Source organism: Labrus bergylta, chromosome 24 (assembly GCF_963930695.1).
Source record: "Labrus bergylta chromosome 24, fLabBer1.1, whole genome shotgun sequence".
NCBI lineage: Eukaryota > Metazoa > Chordata > Actinopteri > Labriformes > Labridae > Labrus > Labrus bergylta.
Genome location: NC_089218.1, coordinates 1,461,281 through 1,485,645, shown reverse-complemented (window position 1 = coordinate 1,485,645; position 24,365 = coordinate 1,461,281). Strand labels below are relative to the sequence as shown.

The window sequence follows — 24,365 nt, the reverse complement described above, 5'->3', positions numbered from 1 at the left end:
AAGTAATAATAATTGAGAAAATGAAAGTATTTTAAGCAGGTTGTCTCCAAACTGTGCTTCTAATGTTGTGTATTGTCTTTAGTCTATTCTTGTCATCCAGCTGTTTGTACAGGTTGCTGATGTCCTCCTCGTATTTGCTCCGCTCGTTGCAACAATATTATTTGACTTTTCTTTCACAAAGGTAAGAAGTATTTTCAGTTGAAAAAAACAGTTAATTTAAAATGAGTAATGTATCATAATGGCTCATTGACTTTTCACGTATTGTTCAATCCTAGCTGTAAATTAGATGCACACGTTTGAGTGCTCCTAAAGTAAAAGTCTTGTAAATGTTTCCTTTTAATTTATGTTTAATCTAAACTAGCTCAATGAGCTGTAAGAAAAAAATAATTAAATTCAAATAAATTCAAACAAATTAATCATTTCAATTAAATCAATAAAAAGGTTTGTGGTATTTTCATTAAGAAAACCAAACGACAATAAACGAATTAAATTGATTAAAAAGTACGTTTGAAAAGTAAAATTAAACCTAAGAAGAAAAGGTTTAAGGTAAAAATGCAGCTTTAATATAAATAATTTATCAAACAATGATGCAAGACTCTAATTAAAGTTATAGGTTGAAAATAAATAAATAAATCACTTTATATGGAGAGGGCGCCCTCTGGTGGTCAGTTGTTGGTTACTGCACTTAAATAATAAATGAATCAGACTGCTGTTTCTTTGAGTAAATTAAACACAGAAGGCTGGATGAAGAACTTGTTGTCTTAGTTTACCTGTTGTTTTATTTACCTTTTAGCTGTTGTTTTATTTCCCTTTTAGCTGTTGTTTAGTTTTGTTTACCTTTTAGCTGCTGTCTTGTAGCTTTTCTGTGCAGTTTTCTTTCAGTCGTAGTTTGTCTTAGTTTGTTGTTTTAATCTTTCAGTCTGTAGTTTTGTTTAGTTATAGATTTAGTTTAACGTTGTATTGTCCGTTTTCTTTGATTTGTGTGTTGGATGAAACTTACTTAACTTACTTAATATAATGTACTTCATATAATTTAAAAGGACATACTAACCTAAATTCATTAATCGTCCATTGTTACATCCATTGTATATGGTCAATCATATATTAGGATAATATGGTTCAAAGTTAAATATGGATCATCAGTGACGTCACTAGAGACACTGTTTACATGATATGTGAACACCAAGAAAGAAACTATCTGTCTGCCTCTCCTCTCTCTGTATCTAGGTCATTGCTGAGTTACTGGATGCCTGCAGGTTAGCGTCTGAAGTGTACCTGTAGGTCTGTCTTCATGAGCGAGGCTCCTGCTTCAACCAGATAATGACAGATAGTTCTTTGACACAGGGACGCAGCTCGGTGAAGGACCGTCTCCCCCCTGGTCAACAGAAAAGAGAGAGAGAGACAACATCACCCGAGGAACAGACATCAACCCCCCTGCTGCTTCTTTTGGTGTCTTGTGTTTATGATGGCACATATATCATCACATATAGACTGAACAGAGATCAGAGCACAGATACAGGAACAGCATCATCATCTACACTCTGTTAACATTTAAATAAAGTGTTTAACATTTTAAAAACCTCATGGTTTCAGTTCAATGTTGGATGTTTTCAAGCACAAATAGAATCTGTACTTACTGCAGTTTTTCTGTAAGGACTAAAAACTACTTAAAGGCAGGGTTGGTGATCTTCTCCAGATCCACTTTTTAAGATTGTGGTTGAAATTGTCTTTTGGTCCTGACAATGCAAGCAATGAGCTGAGGTCCACTTCTGGGGTGGGTGCAGACGCAGCACTGAGGGAATGCTACTTTTAGAAAATGATCAACCCTGCCTTTAACCCAGACAAGACTCTCTCTTACCTGCTGTTTGTAAAGTGTCTTGAGATAACATTTGTATTGAGTTGGCGCTCTACAAAATAAAGATTGATTGAACTGACTTATTGTTTTACAAGCCTGTCATTGAAAGTTTCCCATTTATTCAAACACTAAAATACAGAAAGAAAGAAAAAAACATCATATTCCTATGTTGAAAAGAACCCACATACATTCATTAATCGTAAAAAACAACAACAATTAAGGATTCTTTTAATGAGCTACGCATGGTGCAATGGCACCCCCTGTTGGCCTGTCAGAGACTGCTACAGGAAGTGACTGATCAAGCCCTGCCTATAAAGGAAGCAGGAAGTGGAGGGTTCCTTCTTTAATCTTCAAAGCTGCACAGAGCAGGCAGCAACAGAAATGTAAGCTCCTTCACTTTACTGAAGTTAACAACTAAGCTTTCTTTTGTCTTGTATTAGTTTATTGTTTGAATTTAGAACTTTGGTAATGACTAAACTAAATGTTGTTGTGTGTTGTAGTTTTCACTCCTTATTCAATGTGGTGAATAAGTCAAAAGAGTAACTAACATCCTGACTCACTCCATACATGTGGAGGACTGCACACACACCTGTGGAGGATGTAGAGGACCATCTCTTTGCTTCCTGCACTGGCAGCGTGATGAGTCGAGTGAGGTGGGGCTCCCTTCAGGTGCGGCTCCCTTCAGGTGGGGCTCCCTTCAGGTGCGGCCTCCCTTCAGGTGCGGCCTCCCTTCAGGTGGGGCTCCTGCAGCTGATGATTCAGTTCAAAGACACATGTGAGTATGTAGGAATGAGGTGCAAAGGTCTGTAGTGAGAGATGAAACTGTCACTCACCTTCTTGAAGTCTTTGTTCTTCACACACTCAACCAGCAGCTCTACACAGAGAGAGCGAGAGAATGTTAAAAACCACAGATAATTAAAGTTATTATCAGTGCTCTGTATGACGAGGTTGAAGGTCTTGGTCCTCAAAAGGAGTTGATTGACTTCTCCTTTTGGGCGACAGATTTATCGGCTAACAATAAACATGTAAACTACTATAACTAATTAAAACACAGCTGGCAGATAACCAACGACATTAAGGACTAATGCAGTGCAGCTGAACCTGATCACAGATGTTCTCTCTCTCCCCCCCAGGTACTGAAGTCAATGTGACGCAGAATGGACACAGCAGTAGTTACTTTCCAAAAAAACAGGCCCAATGTGACATTATAACAAACTGAATGTTAACTTTCATAAATCAGTTCTTTTTTATTCACTTGTCTCCAAAAACAAACATTTTGAAGTTTAAACTAATTGTGATGTGTTTCTTTTTTTAACACTTTTAGGGGCAGCCTGACCAAAACAAGATGAAGTGCTGTTAGCATGTCTGCTACACCACGCTGCCTCACTTCCTTCAACATTTGGTGAGTATTTTTCTTGGCTCTTTTATTTTAACTGTTTGAGTCACATATAGTCATATTCTTTATATATCATATTCAAAATTGACATGATGCTACAAACTTTTAAATTTTAATCCTAACACTCTCTTTGATGTAGAGATTATTTTGACTTGCATTAATAATTTTTAATCACTTAATTATCAGAATGGCCCATTTTACTTTTCATGTTTTGTACAATCCTAGCTGTAAATTACTCATAGATGCAACCTGACATGAACTTTAAACCCTGATGTCTTTGTTTCTTGTGTCTGATATTCCAGGTGTTTCCTCGCTCTGAACTCCGAAGGAGTTTCTTCGGATTAAAGTTTACCTGTTCCTGTTGGACCTTGTGTTTTTTTTGTCTTGTCAGCATCTTCAATTCCTAATAGATGTTTTGTAGTAGTTTCCTTTGTCACACAGTTGTGAACTTGAAGTGTTAGATTTGTTATCTTGTATAAAACAAATTTTCCATTAGGAAACATGTTTATTTGTACATAATTAAAGACTACTAGAAACAAGTTTCCTCAGGAATAATGAAAGTGGTAAACTACTATAAATAAAACACAGCTGGCAGATGAACTGAGCACAGATGTAACACAAGTCACTGATGCAGAATGGATACAGCAGTAGTTTTATTACAATATTGAACAGACATGACCTGTGTTTTTCTACATGTTACATCAGCACAAGAAGGTGTCACAGCATCCCCATTGGATAGGAGACTCAAAGGGTTCTTAATGTTTAATTATGTTCCAGGTTTAGGTCGTATAAAAGTTTAGACTCAGTTATTTTAATCATTTGATCCTTTTTGGAGGAACATCAGGTGTTTAATGAAATAAGGATTATAAAAATGTAGTATTTCATTAAACACCTGATGTTCCTCCAATATAAAAAGGATCAAGTCAAATGATTAAAATAACTGAGTCTAAACATCTATAAGACCTAAAACCTGGAACATAACAAAACAACATCAAGAAAGCTTTGAGTCTCCTACCTGAGCAGGAAGACGGCCACCGACGGGGGATCCTCCTGGAAGATGTCAACAGAGTTCCTGTTGGAGAAGAAAAACTAATTTTAGTTCATCAAGTTAATAAAACTCAGAAAATGTTTGTGATTATACAACATTGTGATGATTGGAATAAACCTGGGTTTTATCATTCACTGTAAATGATCTGTGTTTAACTTCACTTTAAGGGTTTTGGATGAAGCAAACTTTAAATGTAGAATATAATAAAGAAACATTGAGTATAAGGTCTTAAGAAACATCTTTACCATACATTAACTGTCACAAGAACACAAACTCTAATTAAAGTTATAGGTTGAAAATAAATGCATTTTATCGTTTATAAATCACTTTATATGGAGAGGGCGCCCTCTGGTGGTTACTGCACTTAAATAATAAATGAATCAGACTGCAGTTTCTTTGAGTTTGAATTAAACACAGAAAGCTTTTACTTTTTAAATTAAATAAATGAAGTCTATTCATATTACTTGGGCAAGCTGAACATTTAATTTCTGAGCTCTGTGAACAGTAATGTTTAGAAAATCATTTTACCTCTGATTAATTAATTTACATATTAGTTTATTAACTTTGGCTTTACTTTAACCCGGTGTTGTGAAGTTAAACAATTAGTTGGAAAATAACTGAGGTGATTTCTTTGAATGCTTTTAAATCCAGGCTGAGAGCACTTGAGACGACCTCCTTTACTTGTAATTGTTTTTTATCATTTTAATTGATAACTGTTTTTTATAAGTTTAATTGGAGAAAACAAGTTGAAAAGACAAAGAAAACGTCGCGTTACCTTCATAATATTGATAAACGTTATCATCATCTTACTCTGACGTTTTATCCGCTTAACAAACATTTGTAATGACGTCAGCATGAGCATTAGCCCAGGTGTTAGCAGCCCCAGGTATTTCTATTTCGTGGCTTTTCACACAAAACTGGACTTTTAATTACTCACTGAGTATCTAGACTTCATGTTTCCTTCCCCGGCTCCTTCTTCTTCCAACATGCTGCCCGCGGTCCGCACCGCTTACCTGCTCGAAACAATGATATACACACCTGAGAACACCTGAACACACCTGGGCGTGATTACCGGAAGCTTCAACCGGAAGTGTCGCAGAAAGTTTCTATCGGAGAAATGAAAAAGTTATAAATAAGAGGACACAAAAACAAGACTAAGTCAAAAATCAAATGTTTTAATGATAAAAAATATTTCTTAATGTAATTTACTTGTTTTTCTGTTTTTTTTAAACTTTGAACTCTTGGTAACCAAGCAACATGAGAAAGTCAAACTCGGGTCACCATGGTAACTACCGGTAACTGCATTCGTTAGCAGGACGAAGCTAACCTGTTTTCCGGTCTTTAGGACACTGACTGAATTCTTACCCACAGATAAATTCAGTGTTCATGATGTTTACCTCCAGTTTCTCTCTTCCTCTCCCTGTCGTTCTCCAAAGTGTCCAAGAAGCAGATCAATTAGTTAGTTTGAGATACTAATGTGTAAAGATGGAGTTTAAAGGTGAAACTGCGCCCTCCTGTGGTCACTCTGTGAATTACTGCATTTGTTTTTTTCACCTTTCTTGTTCTAGATACAAATTCAAACTGCTTTCTTTGTTTTATTTCTTTATAAATAAATGTGACTTGACTGAATCACAGATAACATATTTTCTTAATTATAAAAAGCAACTGTTTACTGCTTATGTTAATTAAAATCCATTGTCTGTTAATCACACGTGCATGTTAGTCTCTCAAAGAATCTGAAGTGCAACTTCACTGATTGCATATTCTTGTGTACGTTGGAGCGTTTCACTCCTGAGGAAGAAAGCAGATTGTGTTCCCATGACATATTAGGCAATATATTTTTCTTATTTTCTTATTAGTGGTAGATAATTAAAGACTACAATAAACAAGTTTCCTCAAAATCAAAGAAAACAGACAATGAAAGCTGTAAACTACTATAACTAAATAAAACACAGCTGGCAGATAAGGGTTTTTGCTTTGAATCCATGTCTTTTTAAGCCTTTTCTGCCTCGTAATTATCGTGCAAAAATCTAAATTCTTTGACTTCCAAGTAGAGTGAATGTAATCACTGAAATGTGTCTAGAAGGTGACTGGTTACTGCACTGACCTGTATCTAACTTAAAAGTAGTGAGGGTCTTTACCACACCTCTAAGAGCAGATAAAATGATCATCAGAGTTCAACCACTGATGAAACAAAGACACTGAAAGAGAGTACAGAAAGAAGACTTGGATGAAATGAAGAAACTTCTCAGTTGACAGTTTTGGTCTCACTCCAAGTCTTCACTCAGAAAGAAGAAAATAATTGATTTGCTTTCTTCAGAAGAAAAAAAAAGAAAAGAGAGTGTTGCTTACAATCAGAGGACAGGTTATTTTGTCTTAGTCTGTCTTAGACAGACCCCTTTAAAAGACAGACTAAAGGGGTTTCACACTTACAGAAAACTCCTGAAAAACTCCTGACATCTCAGAAAAGTGTCTTGACACTGAAGAAAGACGGCAGCACTCACCCGTCATTCCAAAGGGAAAGCAGGTGTCTTTTAATCACATCCAGGATTCCTTCGATCCACAACCAGAAGGAATACGCTTTCTCGTTCGCACTCTGCTCACAGACAAATACATTTAGTTCAAAGAGAAGATGTAGTTTTAACTTTATGATGCACCAAAAAGACTCCATTAGTATCTGCTAACCTGTACATGTTTCTCTTATTGCAGCTTTTGGTTAAATTACAGATTTGAATACAGATTTTATTCATTTTTAACTTGTGGTATCGAAAAGTATCACAGATGTTGACGATCTTAAATCTCAGGCTGAATGGGGCTCACCTTGCACAACTTGGTCCAGGGGATTTGTCCCTCTGGGTTCCTCTTGGCTTTGGCTCCTGAAGATAAAAATAAATAAAAGTTAAAGGCCTGTTTGAAAGTCCTGCAGGTGTTTATCTGTTAAAGAAAAGTATTTCTACCGAGCAGTTTGTCAGCCAGCATGTTGAGCTGCTCCTGGTTCAGGCCTCGCTTGGTGACGGAGGAGAACTGCCAGCTGAGGACCTCGGACAGCTGAGACCACTTGGCCTGCGGAGGGCTGAGGAAGAACTTCAGATTGTGAGGGAGAGGAGAGGAAAGAAGAAGAGATGGAAACACAAAAAGTCAAACCATCTGGTTTAAAAGTACAGTTAAAGATACTCTGTTACGAATAGAAGACCTTTATTCAAAACCTTACTTCATATAAAAAGCACAGGCATCAAAATATACTGAAAATGCAAACCGTAAAACAGCTATACACGCGTCAACATTTAGATTGTATTAATGGTCTGTTTATGAATTTAAGGTGGCAGCTGTGAAACTTGTTTAAATCATTAAGATATCACCTAATTGTATCTTTGATATTTGTGATAAGTAAACATCTGTAATCATCAATGAGAGTCCTGGTTGTGTACCCTGGGCTCGGAGGTCAGCATGTTGTACCAGAGGATGGAGGCCCAGCCGCTGGGCAGCTGACAGACGTTAGAGATGACAACAACAGGCAGGGACATGGCCTACAACAACAAAAACAGCAACAAACATCAGGAAATAATCATAAACAAACTCATAAACTCTATAGTTTGACTGTAGTTACTAATCATGTCCACTAGATGGCAGCCAAACTCTGCTGTTTCATTTAACATCCAATATTTCCCCACTTCCGTTCCACAGCTTAGTAGCACTGCGTGTTTTAAAGTATATATTTCATAATAATTAAATGCTTTGTTGTTCTTCAAATGATCTACGTGATATTGAAGGTTTTAACTCTTTGTGGCTGTAATGTAACTTCTACACTTTACAACCACGGACTGTGAATATTTCAATATAGCTCACCTGGAGGTTAACAGCCTCGTCAGGTCTAATTAACCGCTGCATCATGCATTCATATTACACTGCTGCCCTCTGCTGGCGATGGGTTGTATTTACATCCAACAGTCACTATAACAGAAATGTATCCTCTTTTTAACCTTTTTTTCCAACACATAAATGTGTGGAAAAATATAAATAGTGCAGTTACTTCTGTATAGCAAAATTCTGTATTTTCTTCTTGTGTTTGTTTGTACAGGTGTGTGCAGGTGTTTCCTCGCTCTGTGCTGCAGCTCAGAGGTAAAATGATTTTCTAAACATTACTGTTCACAGAGCTCAGAGATTAAATGTTCATCTTGCTCAAGTAATACGAATAGACTTCATTTATTTAATCTAAAAGTAAAAGGTCTTAATCCAGCCTTCTGTGTTTAATTTACTCAAAGAAACAGCAGTCTGATTCATTTATTATTGAAGTGCAGTAACCAACAACTAACCACCAGAGGGCGCCCTCTCCATATAAAGTGATTTATAAACGATATAATGCATTTATTTTAATTTTTATAACTAACCACCAGAGGGCGCCCTCTCCATATAAAGTGATTTATAAACGATAAAATACATTTATTTTCAACCTATACCTTTTAATTAGAGTCTTAAATCATTGTTTGGTAAATTATTTATATCAAAGCTGCATTTTTACCTTAAACCTTTTCTTCTTAGGTTTAATTTTACTTTTCAAATTTACTTTTTAATCAATTTGATGAATTTATTGTCGTTTGGTTTTCTTAATGAAAATACCACAAACCTTTTTATTGATTTAATTGAAATGATCAATTTGATTAAAACTGCTTTTTTGATTATGATTAAAATATTTGATGTGAGTACATCTTACAGCTCATTGAGCTAATTTAGATTAAACATAAATTAAAAGGAAACATTTACAAGTTAAAATTTTCCTTGCCTTGATTTTATTAACTTTCATATGCTCATAACTCTTCTTCACCTACCTTATGTTCTCGATTATATTCAGTTCATTGATAATATCACAGATTAATTACAACTCTGAATATATATCATATATATGTATTCAGCATTTTCTTTCCCCCAAAAGCTTGCACAAGTTAAAGGTAAACAAACTTGTAGAATTATTGTAAGACTTATAATATAAGATAAATCTGTTTAGATGTTTCTTAAGACCTTATACTCAATGTTTCTATATTATATTCTACATTTAAACTTTGAATTTAAATCTCATCCAAAACCCTTAAAGTGAAGTTAAACACAGATAATTTACAGTGAATGATAAAACCCAGGTTTATTCCAATCATCATGATGTTGTATTATCACAAACATTTTCTGTGTTTTATTTGGGTTAGATTTTGTTTTCTTCATGTTTCCAATAAATAGATATGTAAAAATGTACCTGAGGGCCACGTTTAGGGTTGATGGGGGTCGCATTTGGCCCCCAGGCCACAAGTTGCCCACCCCTGGGTTAGTATGTTTTTTTTTTTTAAATTGGGACATGTCGTGTTGTGAATTGGCACAATTCATGTCACATAAGCTGTAGCTGTCGCAGAACATTACATTTCTTTGAACAGGATTTGTTGTAATTACAGAGAAAATGTTTTATTTTGAAATGTGTTCAGATGCTGTGTTACTGACACCTACTGGTCTAATTGTCTAACTGCATGATGTCTTTTTATGGAAACAAAAACTTAAATATCATGAGACTTTATTCATTTTATGATCATTAACAACACTAATACAAACAGATAGAGAGAGCTGTGATCATCACTGCCCCCCTGTGGTCACTGTCAGTAACTACAACACTGAAAATAATTCTTACAATGACATTTCTTCCCCGCATTATATTCGGATTATTAAACCTCTCAGTACTAGTCACCACGGAAATAACCCTAATGTTTACTGCCCTCCTGTGGTCAGAGGGAGTAACTGCAGCACTTTTCATACTATCTGTTTTATCTGATATTATTTAGTCAGAAAAAAAAATCGTAATGTTATTTCAGAGTTATGAAAGCTAATTAAAGGCAAAACAAACTTTTTTATTGATATGTCCGTCTTGTTCTTCTTCTCGTCTTCGTGTAGGTCGTGTCTGCAGCTCCTCTGAGGACACAAACACGTATCAATAAAGGAGACAGACATATGAGTTTAAAAACCTCATCAGACTGAAGATTCTTCTGTTTGTAGAAAAAACTGAACTCTTTAGTGCCAGTGGAGGGCACTGATTATTTCTCTGTATTCAGTTTGTTCAAATTTCCCTGATGAACATTGTTGTTCAAATAATGTGAAATAAATCCCTGAAAGTATTATTATTATTTCTATAATGGTGCCTGGTGTTTTTACTGAGGATCATCCTGACCCGTCTCTGGTGTTTTATTTCTGCTCTTCTTTGTAGCTAGATGTCGTTGTAAACAAAGGAAACCTCAATGAGGCTGAAATAAAGGTCTGAAATGAAACAAAGTCAACTTTATTGTCAATTTCAAAATGTGTGGAATCGAAATTGCGTTTGTCTCTGTCCCACGGTGCAATACAACCAAAATAAGGTAAAATAAAATAAGGTAAAATAGATAGAATAAAATAATAGATAGATAAGTAATATTTACAGTAATAAATTCTAAATAGTGCAAAAAAGTACAAAACATGGAAAATAAAATAAAATTTAAAGAAAAAGTAAACTTGAAGTGTGCAGTAAACTCAGTGTATTTTGATTATTTATTTAAAAAATGTGTGTATTAGTATAAACAGTGTTATAGAGCGCTGCCGTAAGCCCTTCTGACCACCAGAGGGCGCCGATATCTCACATCAACACAAGCCTTAATGTTGATTGGTAGGCTAAATAAGAGGCAGATATTCCATCTTCAATCGGGCTGGCTGTAATGTAACTTCTGCTCTTTACAACCATAGACTGTAAATATTACAATATAGCTCACCTGGAGGTTAAAAGGTCAGGCCTAATTAACCGCTGCATCATGCATTCATATTACACTGCTGCCCTCTGCTGGCACTGGGTTGCAATTACATCCAACAGTCACTATAACAGAAATTTATCCTCTTTTTAACCTTTTTTTCCACCACATAAAAGTGTGGAAAAATATAAATAGTGCAGTTACCTACCAACATTGTTTGAATTCAGATTATTTTAATTATTTTCAACCATCTTTTATACTTATCTAAGAATAGGTTAAAACAAACTAAATGAAAAGACTTAATAATTTGTAAAATTGTTGGAAATTAAAGTGACTACACCTATAACTACCACAAGATTGAACATGTGTTTTTAAAGTCAGTAAAATATTAGTGTTTCCTTTGGTATAATAGCAGGAGTGTTTGGATAATTTCACTAGTAGACAAATCATTTCAACAACAGTATCTATCCACATTTGTAGATTGTGAATCTAAAACTGAATATTTTATTTATTTTCGGTGTTTTACTTAATTTTGTTATTGTTATTGTGTCTCCTAATTCACAATGAGTTCTCTACGTCGATACGAGCTTTACCTGAGAGTGACAAGCCGACGTCACTTCCGCTGCTGCGCATCACGCTCAGGTGTGCTCCTCAGGTGCGCCAAAGTTTAATATCGACCCTGGACCACTCGAGCGGATGACGGGTGTCCGAGTTTGGATGAAAATGCTGCGAAAAGAAGCATTGGTTGAACTCAGAATGCAGGGTTTTCTTCTTGTTTGTTTGTACAGGTGTGTGCAGGTGTTTCCTCGCTCTGTGCTGCAGCTCAGAGGTAAAATGATTTTCTAAACATTACTGTTCACAGAGCTCAGAGATTAAATGTTCATCTTACTCAAGTAATATGAATAGACTTCATTTATTTAATTTAAAAGTAAAAGCTCTTCATCCAGCCTTCTGTGTTTAATTTACTCAAAGAAACAGCAGTCTGATTAATTTATTATTGAAGTGCAGTAACCAACAAATAACCACCAGAGGGCGCCCTCTCCATATAAAGTGATTTATAAACGATAAAATGCATTTATTTTAATTTTTATAACTAACCACCAGAGGGCGCCCTCTCCATATAAAGTGATTTATAAACGATAAAATGCATTTATTTTAATTTTTATAACTAACCACCAGAGGGCGCCCTCTCCATATAAAGTGATTTATAAACGATAAAATGCATTTATTTTAATTCTTATAACTAACCACCAGAGGGCGCCCTCTCCATATAAAGTGATTTATAAACGATAAAATGCATTTATTTAAATTTTTATAACTAACCACCAGAGGGCGCCCTCTCCATATAAAGTGATTTATAAACGATAAAATGCATTTATTTTAATTTTTATAACTAACCACCAGAGGGCGCCCTCTCCATATAAAGTGATTTATAAACGATAAAATACATTTATTTTAATTTTTAAAACTAACCACCAGAGGGCGCTCTCTCCATATAAAGTGATTTATAAACGATAAAATGCATTTATTTTAATTTTTATAACTAACCACCAGAGGGCGCCCTCTCCATATAAAGTGATTTATAAACGATAAAATGCATTTATTTTAATTCTTATAACTAACCACCAGAGGGCGCCCTCTCCATATAAAGTGATTTATAAACGATAAAATGCATTTATTTAAATTTTTATAACTAACCACCAGAGGGCGCCCTCTCCATATAAAGTGATTTATAAACGATAAAATGCATTTATTTTAATTTTTATAACTAACCACCAGAGGGCGCCCTCTCCATATAAAGTGATTTATAAACGATAAAATACATTTATTTTAATTTTTAAAACTAACCACCAGAGGGCGCTCTCTCCATATAAAGTGATTTATAAACGATAAAATGCATTTATTTTAATTTTTATAACTAACCACCAGAGGGCGCCCTCTCCATATAAAGTGATTTATAAACGATAAAATACATTTATTTTAATTCTTATAACTAACCACCAGAGGGCGCCCTCTCCATATAAAGTGATTTATAAACGATAAAATGCATTTATTTTAATTTTTATAACTAACCACCAGAGGACGCCCTCTCCATATAAAGTGATTTATAAACGATAAAATGCATTTATTTTAATTTTTATAACTAACCACCAGAGGGCGCCCTCTCCATATAAAGTGATTTATAAACGATAAAATACATTTATTTTAATTCTTATAACTAACCACCAGAGGGCGCCCTCTCCATATAAAGTGATTTATAAAAGATAAAATACATTTATTTTCAACCTATAACTTTTAATTAGAGTCTTAAATCATTGTTTGGTAAATTATTTATATTAAAGCTGCATTTTTACCTTAAACCTTTTCTTCTTAGGTTAAATTTTACTTTTCAAACTTACTTTTTAATCAATTTAATTAGTTTATTGTCGTTTGGTTTTCTTAATGAAAATACCACAAACCTTTTTATTGATTTAATTGAAATGATCAATTTAATTAAAACTGCTTTTTTGATTATGATTAAAATATTTGATATGAGTACATCTTACAGCTCATTGAGCTAATTTAGATTAAACATAAATTAAAAGGAAACATTTACAAGTTAAAAAGGTTGTTTTAAAATTCTTCTTCCTTGCCTTGATTTTATTAACTTTCATATGCTCATAACTCTTCTTCACTGTAAATGATCTGTGTTTAACTTCACTTTAAGGGTTTTGGATGAGACCGAAGCAAACTTAAATTCAAAGTTTAAATGTAGAATATAAAATAGAAACATTGAGTATAAGGTCTTAAGAAACATCTAAACAGATTTATCTTATATTATAACTTTTACAATAATTCTACAAGTTTGTTTACCTTTAACTTGTGCGAGCTTTATACATATATATGATATATATTCAGAGTTGTAATTGATCTGTGATATTATCAATGAACTTAATATTATCTTTGAATGTTAATCGAGAACATAAGGTAGGTGAAGAAGAGTTATGAGCATATGAAAGTTAACAAAATCAAGGCAAGGAAGAAGAATTTTAAAACAACCTTTTTAACTTGTAAATGTTTCCTTTTAATTTATGTTTAATCTAAATTACCTCAATGAGCTGTAAGATGTACTCACATCAAATATTTTAATTATAATCAAAAAAGCAGTTTTAATTAAATTGATCATTTCAATTAAATCAATAAAAAGGTTTGTGGTATTTTCATTAAGAAAACCAAACGACAATAAACGAATTAAATTGATTAAAAAGTAAGTTTGAAAAGTAAAATTTAACCTAAGAAGAAAAGGTTTAAGGTAAAAATGCAGCTTTAATATAAATAATTTACCAAACAATGATTTAAGACTCTAATTAAAAGTTATAGGTTGAAAATAAATGTATTTTATCGTTTATAAATCACTTTATATGGAGAGGGCGCCCTCTGGTGGTTAGTTATAAGAATTAAAATAAATGTATTTTATCGTTTATAAATCACTTTATATGGAGAGGGCGCCCTCTGGTGGTTAGTTGTTGGTTGCTGCACTTAAATAATAAATGAATCAGACTGCTGTTTCTTTGAGTAAATTAAACACAGAAGGCTGGATGAAGAGCTTTTACTTTTAGATTAAATAAATGAAGTTTATTCATATAACTTGAGTAAGATGAACATTTAATCTCTGAGCTCTGTGAACAGTAATGTTTAGAAAATCATTTTACCTCTGAGCTGCAGCACAGAGCGAGGAAACACCTGCACACACCTGTACAAAAAAACACAAGAAGAAAATACAGAATTTTGCTTTACAGAAGTAACTGCACTATTTATATTTTTCCACACATTTATGTGGTGGAAAAAAAGGTTAAAAAGAGGATACATTTCTGTTATAGTGACTGTTGGATGTAATTACAACCCATCGCCAGCAGAGGGCAGCAGTGTAATATGAATGCATGATGTAGCGGTTAATTAGACCTGACGAGGCTGTTAACCTCCAGGTGAGTTATATTGTAATATTCACAGTCCGTGGTTGTAAAGTGTAGAAGTTACATTAAAGCCACAAAGAGTTAAAACCTTCAATATCATGTAGATCATTTGAAGCACAACAAAGCATTTAATTATTATGAAATATATACTTTAAAACACGCAGTGCTACTAAGCTGTGGAACGGAAGTGGGGAAAGATTGGATGTTAAATGAAACAGCAGCGTTTGGCTGCCATCTAGTGGACAGGATTAGTAACTACAGTCAAACTATAGAGTTTATGAGTTTGTTTATGATTATTTCCTGATGTTTGCTGCTGTTTTTGTTGTTGTAGGCCATGTCCCTGCCTGTTGTTGTCATCTCTAACGTCTGTCAGCTGCCCAGCGGCTGGGCCTCCATCCTCTGGTACAACATGCTGACCTCCGAGCCCAGGGTACACAACCAGGACTCTCATTGATGATTACAGATGTTTACTTATCACAAATATCAAAGATACAATTAGGTGATATCTTAATGATTTAAACAAGTTTCACAGCTGCCACCTTAAATTCATAAACAGACCATTAATACAATCTAAATGTTGACGCGTGTATAGCTGTTTTACGGTTTGCATTTTCAGTATATTTTGATGCCTGTGCTTTTTATATGAAGTAAAGTTTTGAATAAAGGTCTTCTATTCGTAACAGAGTATCTTTAACTGTAGTTTTAAACCAAATGGTTTGACTTTTTGTGTTTCCATCTCTTCTTCTTTCCTCTCCTCTCCCTCAGAATCTGAAGTTCCCAGAGGGACAAATCCCCTGGACCAAGTTCTGCAAGGTGAGCCCCATTCAGCCTGAGATTTAAGATCGTCAACATCTGTGATACTTTTTAATACCACAAGTTAAAAATGAATAAAATCTGTATTCAAATCTGTAATTTAACCAAAAGCTGCAATAAGAGAAACATGTACAGGTTAGCAGATACTAATGGAGTCTTTTTGGTGCATCATAAAGTTAAAACTACATCTTCTCTTTGAACTAAATGTATTTGTCTGTCAGCAGAGTGCGAACGAGAAAGCGTATTCCTTCTGGTTGTGGATCGAAGGAATCCTGGATGTGATTAAAAGACACCTGCTTTCCCTTTGGAATGACGGGTGAGTGCTGCCGCCTTTCTTCAGTGACACTTTTCTGAGATGTCAGGAGTTTTTCAGGAGTTTTCTGCAAGTGTGAAACCCCTTTAGTCTGTCTTTTAAAGGGGTCTGTCTAAGACAGACTAAGACAGAATAACCTGTCCTCTGATTGTAAGCAACACTCTCTTTTCTTTTTTTTTCTTCTGAAGAAAGCAAATCAATTCTTTTCTTCTTTCTGAGTGCAGACTTGGAGTGAGACCAAAACTGTCAGCTGAGAAGTTTCTTAATTTCATCCAAGTCTTCTTTCTGTACTCTCTTTCAGTGTCTTTGTTTCGTCAGTGGTTGAACTCTGATGATCATTTTATCTGCTCTTAGAGGTGTGGTAAAAACCCTCACTACTTTTAAGTTAGATACAGGTCAGTGCAGTAACCAGTCACCTTGTAGACACATTTCAGTGATTACATTCACTCTACTTGGAAGTCAAAGAATTTAGATTTTTGCACGATAATTACGAGGCAGAAAAGGCTTAAAAAGACGTGGATTCAAAACAAAAACCCTTATCTGCCAGCTGTGTTTTATTCAGTTATAGTAGTTTACAGCTTTCATTGTCTGTTTTCTTTCATTTTGAGGAAACTTGTTTATTGTAGTCTTTAATTATCTACCACTAATAAGAAAATAAGAAAAATATATTGCCTAATATGTCATGGGAACACAATCTGCTTTCTTCCTCAGGAGTGAAATGCTCCAACGTACACAAGAATATGCAATCAGTGAAGTTACACTTCAGATTCTTTGAGAGACTAACATGCACGTGTGATTAACAGACAATGGATTTTAATTAACATAAGCAGTAAACAGTTGCTTTTTATAATTAAGAAAATATGTTATCTGTGATTAAGTCAAGTCACATTTATTTATAAAGAAATAAAACAAAGAAAGCAGTTTGAATTTGTATCTAGAACAAGAAAGGTGAAAAAAACAAAACTTCCAAATGCAGTAATTCACACAGTGACCACAGGAGGGCGCAGTTTCACCTTTAAACTCCATCTTTACACATTAGTATCTCAAACTAACTAATTTATCTGCTTCTTGGACACTTTGGAGAACGACAGGGAGAGGAAGAGAGAAACTGGAGGTAAACATCATGAACACTGAATTTATCTGTGGGTAAGAATTCAGTCAGTGTCCTAAAGACCGGAAAACAGGTTAGCTTCGTCCCCTGCTAACGAATGCAGTTACCGGTAGTTACCATGGTGACCCGAGTTTGACTTTCTCATGTTGCTTGGTTACCAAGAGTTCAAAGTTTAAAAAAAACATAAAAACAAGTAAATTACATTAAGAAATATTTTTTATCAATAAAACATTTGATTTTTGACTCAGTCTTGTTTTTGTGTCCTCTTATTTATAACTTTTTCGTTTCTTCCATAGAAACTTTCTGCGACACTTCCGGTTGAAGCTTCCGGTAATCACGCCCAGGTGTGTTCAGGTGTTCTCAGGTGTGTATATCATTGTTTCGAGCAGGTAAGCGGTGCGGACCGCGGGCAGCCTGGCTGTGGATCAAAGCGGTGAAAGAAGAAGGAGCCGGGGAAGGAGAGATGAAGTCTAGATACTCAGTGAGTCTTTAAAAGTTCAGTTTTGTGTGAAAAGCCACAAAATAGAAACACGTGGGGCTGTATGCTAATGCTAACACGTGGGCTAATGCTCATGCTAAATGTTTGTTAAGAGGAAACATGGTCAAAGTAAGATGATGATAACATTTATCAACATTATGAAGGTCACTTTTGAACTTGTTTTCTGCTGTTAAACTAATTGTTTAAACACCGGGTAAAAGTAAACTTTAAAAACAAAACTTATAATTTAAACTAATATCAGATTGAAGAGTTTAAATAAAACAATAACCTCAATTTAACTTTATTGACTAATATGTAAATTATTAATCCGAGGTAAAATGATTTTCTAAACATTACTGTTCACAGAGCTCAGAGATTAAATGTTAATCTTGATAAAGTAATATGAATAAACTTCTTTATTTAATTTAAAAGTAAAAGCTTTTAATCCAGCTTTGTGTTTAATTGAAACTCAAAGAAACAAAAGTCTGATTAATTTAGTTTAAAGCTTTAACTTTAATTTGAGTTCTTGTGACAGTTAATGTATGGTCAAGATGTTTCTTAAGACCTTATACTTAATGTTTCTATATTATATTCTACATTTAAACTTTTATTTAAGTTTGCTTCAGTCTCATCCAAAACCCTTAAAGTGAAGTTAAACACAGATCATTTAGTGAATGATGAAACTCAGGTTTATTCCAGTCATCACAATGTTGTATAATCACAAACATTTTCAGAGTTTTATTAACTTGATGAACTAAAATGTGTTTTTCTTCTCCAACAGGAACTCTGTCAACATCTTCCTGCTCAGGTAGGAGACTCAAAGCTTTCTTAATGTTGTTTTATTATGTTCCAGGTTTAGGTCTTATAGATGTTTAGACTCAGTTATTTTAATCATTTCATCCTTTTTGGAGTGGAGGAACATCAGGTGTTTAATGAAATACTACATTTTCATCATTATTTCATTAATCACCTGATGTTCCTCCACTATAACAAGGATGAAATGATTAAAATAACTGAGTCTAAACATTTATACGACCTAAACCTGGAACATAATAAAACAACATTAAGAAAGCTTTGAGCTCCTACCCAATGTGGACGCCTTATTGTGCTTATGTAACATGTACAAAAAACAGAGGTCATGGCTGTTCAATATTTTATCGTAATAAAACTACTGCTGTCCATTCTGCATCAGTGACTTCTGTAATTATGTTCTGGTTATCTGCCAGGTGTTTTATTTATAGTAGCTTACAGCTTTCATTGTTCTGTGGAAACTTGTCTGTATTTATCTAATGTTATAAAAAAAATCCAAACTTCAAATGAAAACAAATATCACAGCTGATTAACAAAGAAGGAAACAACTACAACAAAACATTCATTAGGAATTGAAGATGCTGACAACATGAAACAAATTAAGACTTTCATAACACAATTTGAAAGTGTTTTAAGAGAAAACTGCAAATGAAAGTTAACGCAAACAGACTTTAAACTAAATCTATAGCTGAAAGATAAAAACAACAAACTATGACTGAAAGAAAACAGCTATCAAGTAAACTTTATTCTTAAAAAAAATCCTTCCAGCTGCAGCACAGATCCTTCTCTTCAGAGCGAGGGAACACCTGGAATATCACAGAAGAAACAAAGACATCAGGGTTCAGAGTTCATTACAGGTTGCATCTGAGTAATTTACAGCTAGGATTGTACAGAACATGAAGTAAAATGGGCCATTCTGATACATTAATAATTTTTAATCATTTAATTAAGTCAAAATAATCTACATCTACATCAAAGCAAGAGTCAAGATTAAAATTTAAAAGTTTGTAGCAGCATGTAAATTTTGAATATGATCTTTAAAGAATATGACTATATGTGACTCAAACGGTTAAAATAAAACAAGAGCCAAGAAAAATACTCACCAAATGTTGAAGGAAGTGAGGCAGCATGGTGTAGCAGACATGCTAACAGCTCTTCATCTTGTTTCGGTCAGGCTGCCCCTAAAAGTGTTAAAAGAAACACATCACAATTAGTTTAAACTTCAAAATGTTTGTTTTTGTAAAGTGTTTGGAGATAACTTTTCTAATGATTTGGAGATAAGTGAATAAAAAAGAACTGATTTATGAAAGTTATCATTCAGTTTGTTATGTCACATTGGGCCTGTTTTTTTGGAAAGTAACTACTGCTGTGTCCATTCTGCATCACATTGACTTCAGTACCTGGGGGGGAGAGAGAGAACATCTGTGATCAGGTTCAGCTGCACTGCATTAGTCCTTAATGTCGTTGGTTATCTGCCAGCTGTGTTTTAATTAGTTATAGTAGTTTACATGTTTATTGTTAGCCGATATATCTGTCGCCCAAAAGGAGAAGTCAATCAAATCCTTTTGAGGACCAAGACCTTCAACCTCGTCATACAGAGCACTGATAAGAACTTTAATTATCTGTGGTTTTTAACATTCTCTCTCTCTCTCTGTGTGTAGAGCTGCTGGTTGAGTGTGTGAAGAACAAAGACTTAAAGAAGGTGAGTGACAGTTTCATCTCTCACTGCAGACCTTTGCACCTCATTCCTACATACTCACATGTGTCTTTGAAGTGAATCATCAGCTGCAGGAGCCCCACCTGAAGGGAGCCCCACCTGAAGGGAGCCCCACCTGAAGGGAGCCCCACCTGAAGGGAGCCCACCTCACCTCACTCGACTCGTCCGGCTGCACGTCATCACGCTGCCAGTGCAGGAAGCAAAGAGATGCTCCTCTACATCCTCCACAGGTGTGTGTGCAGTCCTCCACATGTATGGTGCACGTATGGAGTGAGTCAGGATGTTAGTTACTCTTTTGACTTATTCACCACATTGAATAAGGAGTGAAAACTACAACACACAACAACATTTAGTTTAGTCATTACCAAGATCAGTTCTAAATTCAAACAATAAACTAATACAAGACAAAAGAAAGCTTAGTTGTTAACTTCAGTAAAGTGAAGGAGCTTACATTTCTGTTGCTGCCTGCTCTGTGCAGCCTTGAAGATTAAAGAAGGAACCCTCCACTTCCTGCTTCCTTTATAGGCAGGGCTTGATCAGTCACTTCCTGTAGCAGTCTCTGACAGGCCAACAGGGGGTGCCATTGCACCATGCGTAGCTCATTAAAAGACTCCTTAGTTGTTGTTTTTTTTTTACGATTAATGAATGTATGTGGGTTCTTTTCAACATAGGAATATGATGTTTTTTTCTTTCTGTATTCTAGTGTTTGAATAAATGGGAAACTTTCAATGACAGGCTTGTAAAACAATAAGTCAGTTCAATCAATCTTTATTTTGTAGAGCTGCTGCACTCACCCTATCTGTGCTCTGATCTCTGTTCAGTCTGTATGTAATGATATATGTGCCAGGAGGAGCTGTGCTGGCTGCAAGGTGAGGACACAAACACACTTTGTATTGTCTCTAATCTGTTACACACCAACATCAACATGAACTCATTTATTTATTATAGGACTGGAACACCATTTAAAGTGTCATGTTGCCTTCTAGTCTCAGACTGAGACCTTCATGGAGTCTCAAGGAGACATGAGGGTGTTCCAGAAAAAACAATAACTCTATTTCTCGACCTTTTTTTGTTAACGATGCTGAGGTCAACAAACCAACAGGTCACAAAAGTTCAAATGGATCAAAGTCCAGTTCAATCAGTAAAAGATCACCTGTCTGTTTCTCTGTGAATCTGTTTTGTCAACAGGAAGTGCTCTGGAGTACAACAGGAAGTGCTCTGGATTTAGCAACAGGAAGTGCTCTGGAATGCAACAGGAAGTGCTCTGGATTTAGCAACAGGAAGTTATAAAGGAAACAGGAAGTTGAGAGTTCTTTCTTTAATCTGCCCACAGCAGGCAGCAACAGCAATGTAAGTTCCTTTACTGAACTTAAGGTGCAGCGTTAGCATGTAGCTTAGCATTAGCCTTGTTATGCATTGCATCTGATGTAGCATACCATGTGGCTTAGCATGTATGTTAGCATTAGCATGTAGCTTAGCATTAGCCTTGTTATGCATTGCATCTGATGTAGCACACCATGTGGTTTAGCATTAACATGTGGCTTAGCATTAGCATGTAGCTTAGCATTAGCATGTAGCTACCGTATCTGTCGTCTATCTGCAGCTGTACTGAATGAGGTATTTTAATCCTCTGCATCTTGAGTGTCACAGTAACTTTGTTTGGTGATGTTGGATTAGCAGAGTTTAATAATACACACACACACACACACACACACACGTTTTTATTTCTTAACACAAGGCTTTAAACAGAAAGAAGATGATTGAAATAGCTTGAACAAACTTCTTATTTATTTATTATTAAATTAATCAATAATATTATAATATTAATCATTTATAAATTATTAAATATTTTATTTTTTAACAGTTTTTATTTTTACTGAATTCCCCAATTTAAATGCAAATCAAACATTTTTAACATTCTCTCTCTCTCTACAGATAGATGATCCCACACCTGTGCACCTCATTTCTACATACTCACCTGTGCATGCTTTGCTATGACGATTGTCTTTGTTGGTCCAAACTAAATCGAAACATTGTCTTTCAATTGCAGGAGCTGCACCTGAAGGGAGCAAAGAGATGGTCTGCCACATATTCACCACATTGAATAAGGACTGAAAACTACAAGACACAACAATAAACTAATACAAGTTCTTGCTAATGCTAACCTACATGCTAATGCTAACATACATGCTAAGCCACATGGTATGCTACATCAGATGCAATACATAACAAATTATAACAATGCTAATGCTAAGCTACATGCTAATGCTAAACCTTAACTTCAGTAAAGGAACTTACACTGCTGTTGCTGCCTGCTGTGGGCAGCCTTGAAGATTAAAGAAACAACCCTCAACTTCCTCTTTCCTTTATAACTTCCTGTTCCCTCAATGACCTACAGAGAGGAGACTTGTCTTCTTGGTCTTAACATATCATATAAAAAGTGTCTCCACTCACTTCACTGATGCTCCATATTTTACTGATGCTCCTTTTAACTTTGAACATTGTCCATTTACTATTCTGTTTTTGCACATTTACATTTAATCTTTCTATTTAAGACTAGTAATGCTAAGTTAAGTCCTGGTTGTATATATTCTCATTCTTAGTTTTGATATTTTTACTACTTATTTACTTGGTATTTAATATTATATTGTGTTTAGATTTGCTAATATTGTGTTTTTTACTCATATTGTGTGTTAGATAACCTGCTGCTGTAACGCCACAATTTACCAGTTTGGGATCAATAAAGTCATTCTATTCTATTCTTAACTTTCATCCAACACTTTTAAATAAAAGGCTCTGACATGTTAACAAAACTTCACACACACTTCATTTTCTTCTCCATAAACCCCTACTTGTGTTACTCTCCAAACACCAGGGGGAACTTTGCCCCCCCCCCCCCCCCCCCCCCCCAGTGGTTCCCAATGCTGCTGATTAAAGAACCCTCAACCTAATTTGTGAAATGTCCACATCAATTCTTTCTTGCTGTTAACACATCATGTATACAGTGTCTCTAGTTTAATCAATGAAGTCATCACAATGATTATGAGTAAGCTAGTTAAAGTATGGTTATAAGAAAGGCACTTACAGTAAGCAAGCCAACACTCTCAACTAACTTTCATCAACATTCTTCAAAAAAGTTCAGCCACACTTGATTTCTTTTTTCATAACCCCCTACTGATGTTACTCAGGAAACACCAGGGGGAACTTTGCCCCCCTAGCGGTTCCAGGCACCGATGCTGTGGAAGCCGGAATTGAACCAGCACGTACCCGTTGCAGAAGCAAGGACGATCCCACTCGGCCACCGGCCCCTTCACACTTGGAGATGTGTTCCGGGCGTATTTATCATGGTCATTTTGGATTTTGACTTTAAAATTTGCCTGATAAGATTCAAACCCTCCATCACCAGACACAGTGGGATTCAAACCCAGGCTCCCCACCTACAGAGCTTAGAAACCACAATCTTATCCACTACACTACTGATCCCTTCACACTATCATATGAGCTCCGGGCGTATTTATCTTCATCATTTCAGATGTTGGACTTTAAAATTCACTCAGTCCTGATAAGATTTGAACCCTCAACCTCCAGAGTCCAAGTCCTCCTTCTATCTCCTGAGCCACAGAGACAGATACTTGATTATGTTTCTCAGATCTCTTCAGTCTTTCCTTTGGACCAACACCTTTAAGAGAATGGTGTGTGTGTGTGTGTGTGTGTGTCTTTTAGGACCGACACCTTTAAAATTCACTGAGTCCTGATAAGATTTGAACTCACAACCTCCAGACTCCAAGTCCTCCTTCTATCTCCTGAGCCACAGAGACAGATGCAGACTTTGTTTCTCCTGCTGGATCTGTGTGTTGTTTTGTTCAAGTCTAAGATTTTTTTTTAAATATTTGTTAAATAAATGATTTATTGGGGGGTGACGTCCTGCATTTGTTTGGCTTCCTGACTTGGCAGAAAGTAGGCGGAGTCAGGAAGGCCATTAGTCCAACTGGGTACACCTGAGTCCATCAGGACTCTGCTTCTAAGTGGCTTCCAGTCTAACTTGTCTCCCCTCTCTTTCTCCCAGGCCTCCACCAACTGCTTTACTTTTCTTCACACTTTCCAACACTACACTCATCCATACAT

At 35.3% G+C, this 24,365-nt stretch overlaps 5 long non-coding RNA genes across 8 annotated transcripts in view; 3 read left to right on the top strand and 2 right to left on the bottom strand.

The window, feature by feature from the left end:
* LOC110005164 (uncharacterized) overlaps positions 1-22,432 on the top strand; it is a 46,920-nt gene extending 24,488 nt beyond the window's left edge. The window contains exons 4-7 of the long non-coding RNA XR_010665520.1: positions 20,185-20,225; positions 20,309-20,470; positions 21,429-21,590; positions 22,291-22,432. This is a non-coding gene — a long non-coding RNA (uncharacterized lncRNA). The remainder of the gene's footprint in view (positions 1-20,184; positions 20,226-20,308; positions 20,471-21,428; positions 21,591-22,290) is intronic.
* On the top strand, positions 167-3,617 carry LOC109977827 (uncharacterized). 3 transcript variants are annotated; one of them, XR_010665519.1, is made up of 5 exons: positions 167-181; positions 1,345-2,238; positions 2,431-2,630; positions 3,180-3,257; positions 3,554-3,617. It is a non-coding gene; the product is annotated as an uncharacterized lncRNA (long non-coding RNA). The 3 variants fall into 3 exon arrangements; XR_010665517.1 differs by having other exon boundaries at positions 2,356-2,630; XR_010665518.1 differs by having other exon boundaries at positions 1,228-2,238; positions 2,356-2,630.
* Positions 6,783-7,392, bottom strand: LOC110004785 (uncharacterized). The gene is made up of 3 exons (XR_010665573.1): positions 7,257-7,392; positions 7,120-7,175; positions 6,783-6,895 (listed from the first exon to the last, which is right to left on the bottom strand). It is a non-coding gene; the product is annotated as an uncharacterized lncRNA (long non-coding RNA).
* On the top strand, positions 16,217-18,689 carry LOC136178151 (uncharacterized). The gene is made up of 3 exons (XR_010665522.1): positions 16,217-17,238; positions 17,532-17,716; positions 18,495-18,689. It is a non-coding gene; the product is annotated as an uncharacterized lncRNA (long non-coding RNA).
* LOC114921712 (uncharacterized) lies at positions 18,853-22,613 on the bottom strand. Of its 2 annotated transcripts, XR_010665516.1 has the most exons (5): positions 22,539-22,613; positions 22,219-22,299; positions 20,284-20,570; positions 19,627-19,704; positions 18,853-19,329 (listed from the first exon to the last, which is right to left on the bottom strand). It is a non-coding gene; the product is annotated as an uncharacterized lncRNA (long non-coding RNA). The 2 variants fall into 2 exon arrangements; XR_010665515.1 differs by lacking the exons at positions 22,219-22,299; positions 22,539-22,613 and adding an exon at positions 20,692-20,900.
* Positions 22,614-24,365: the final 1,752 nt, after the last annotated feature.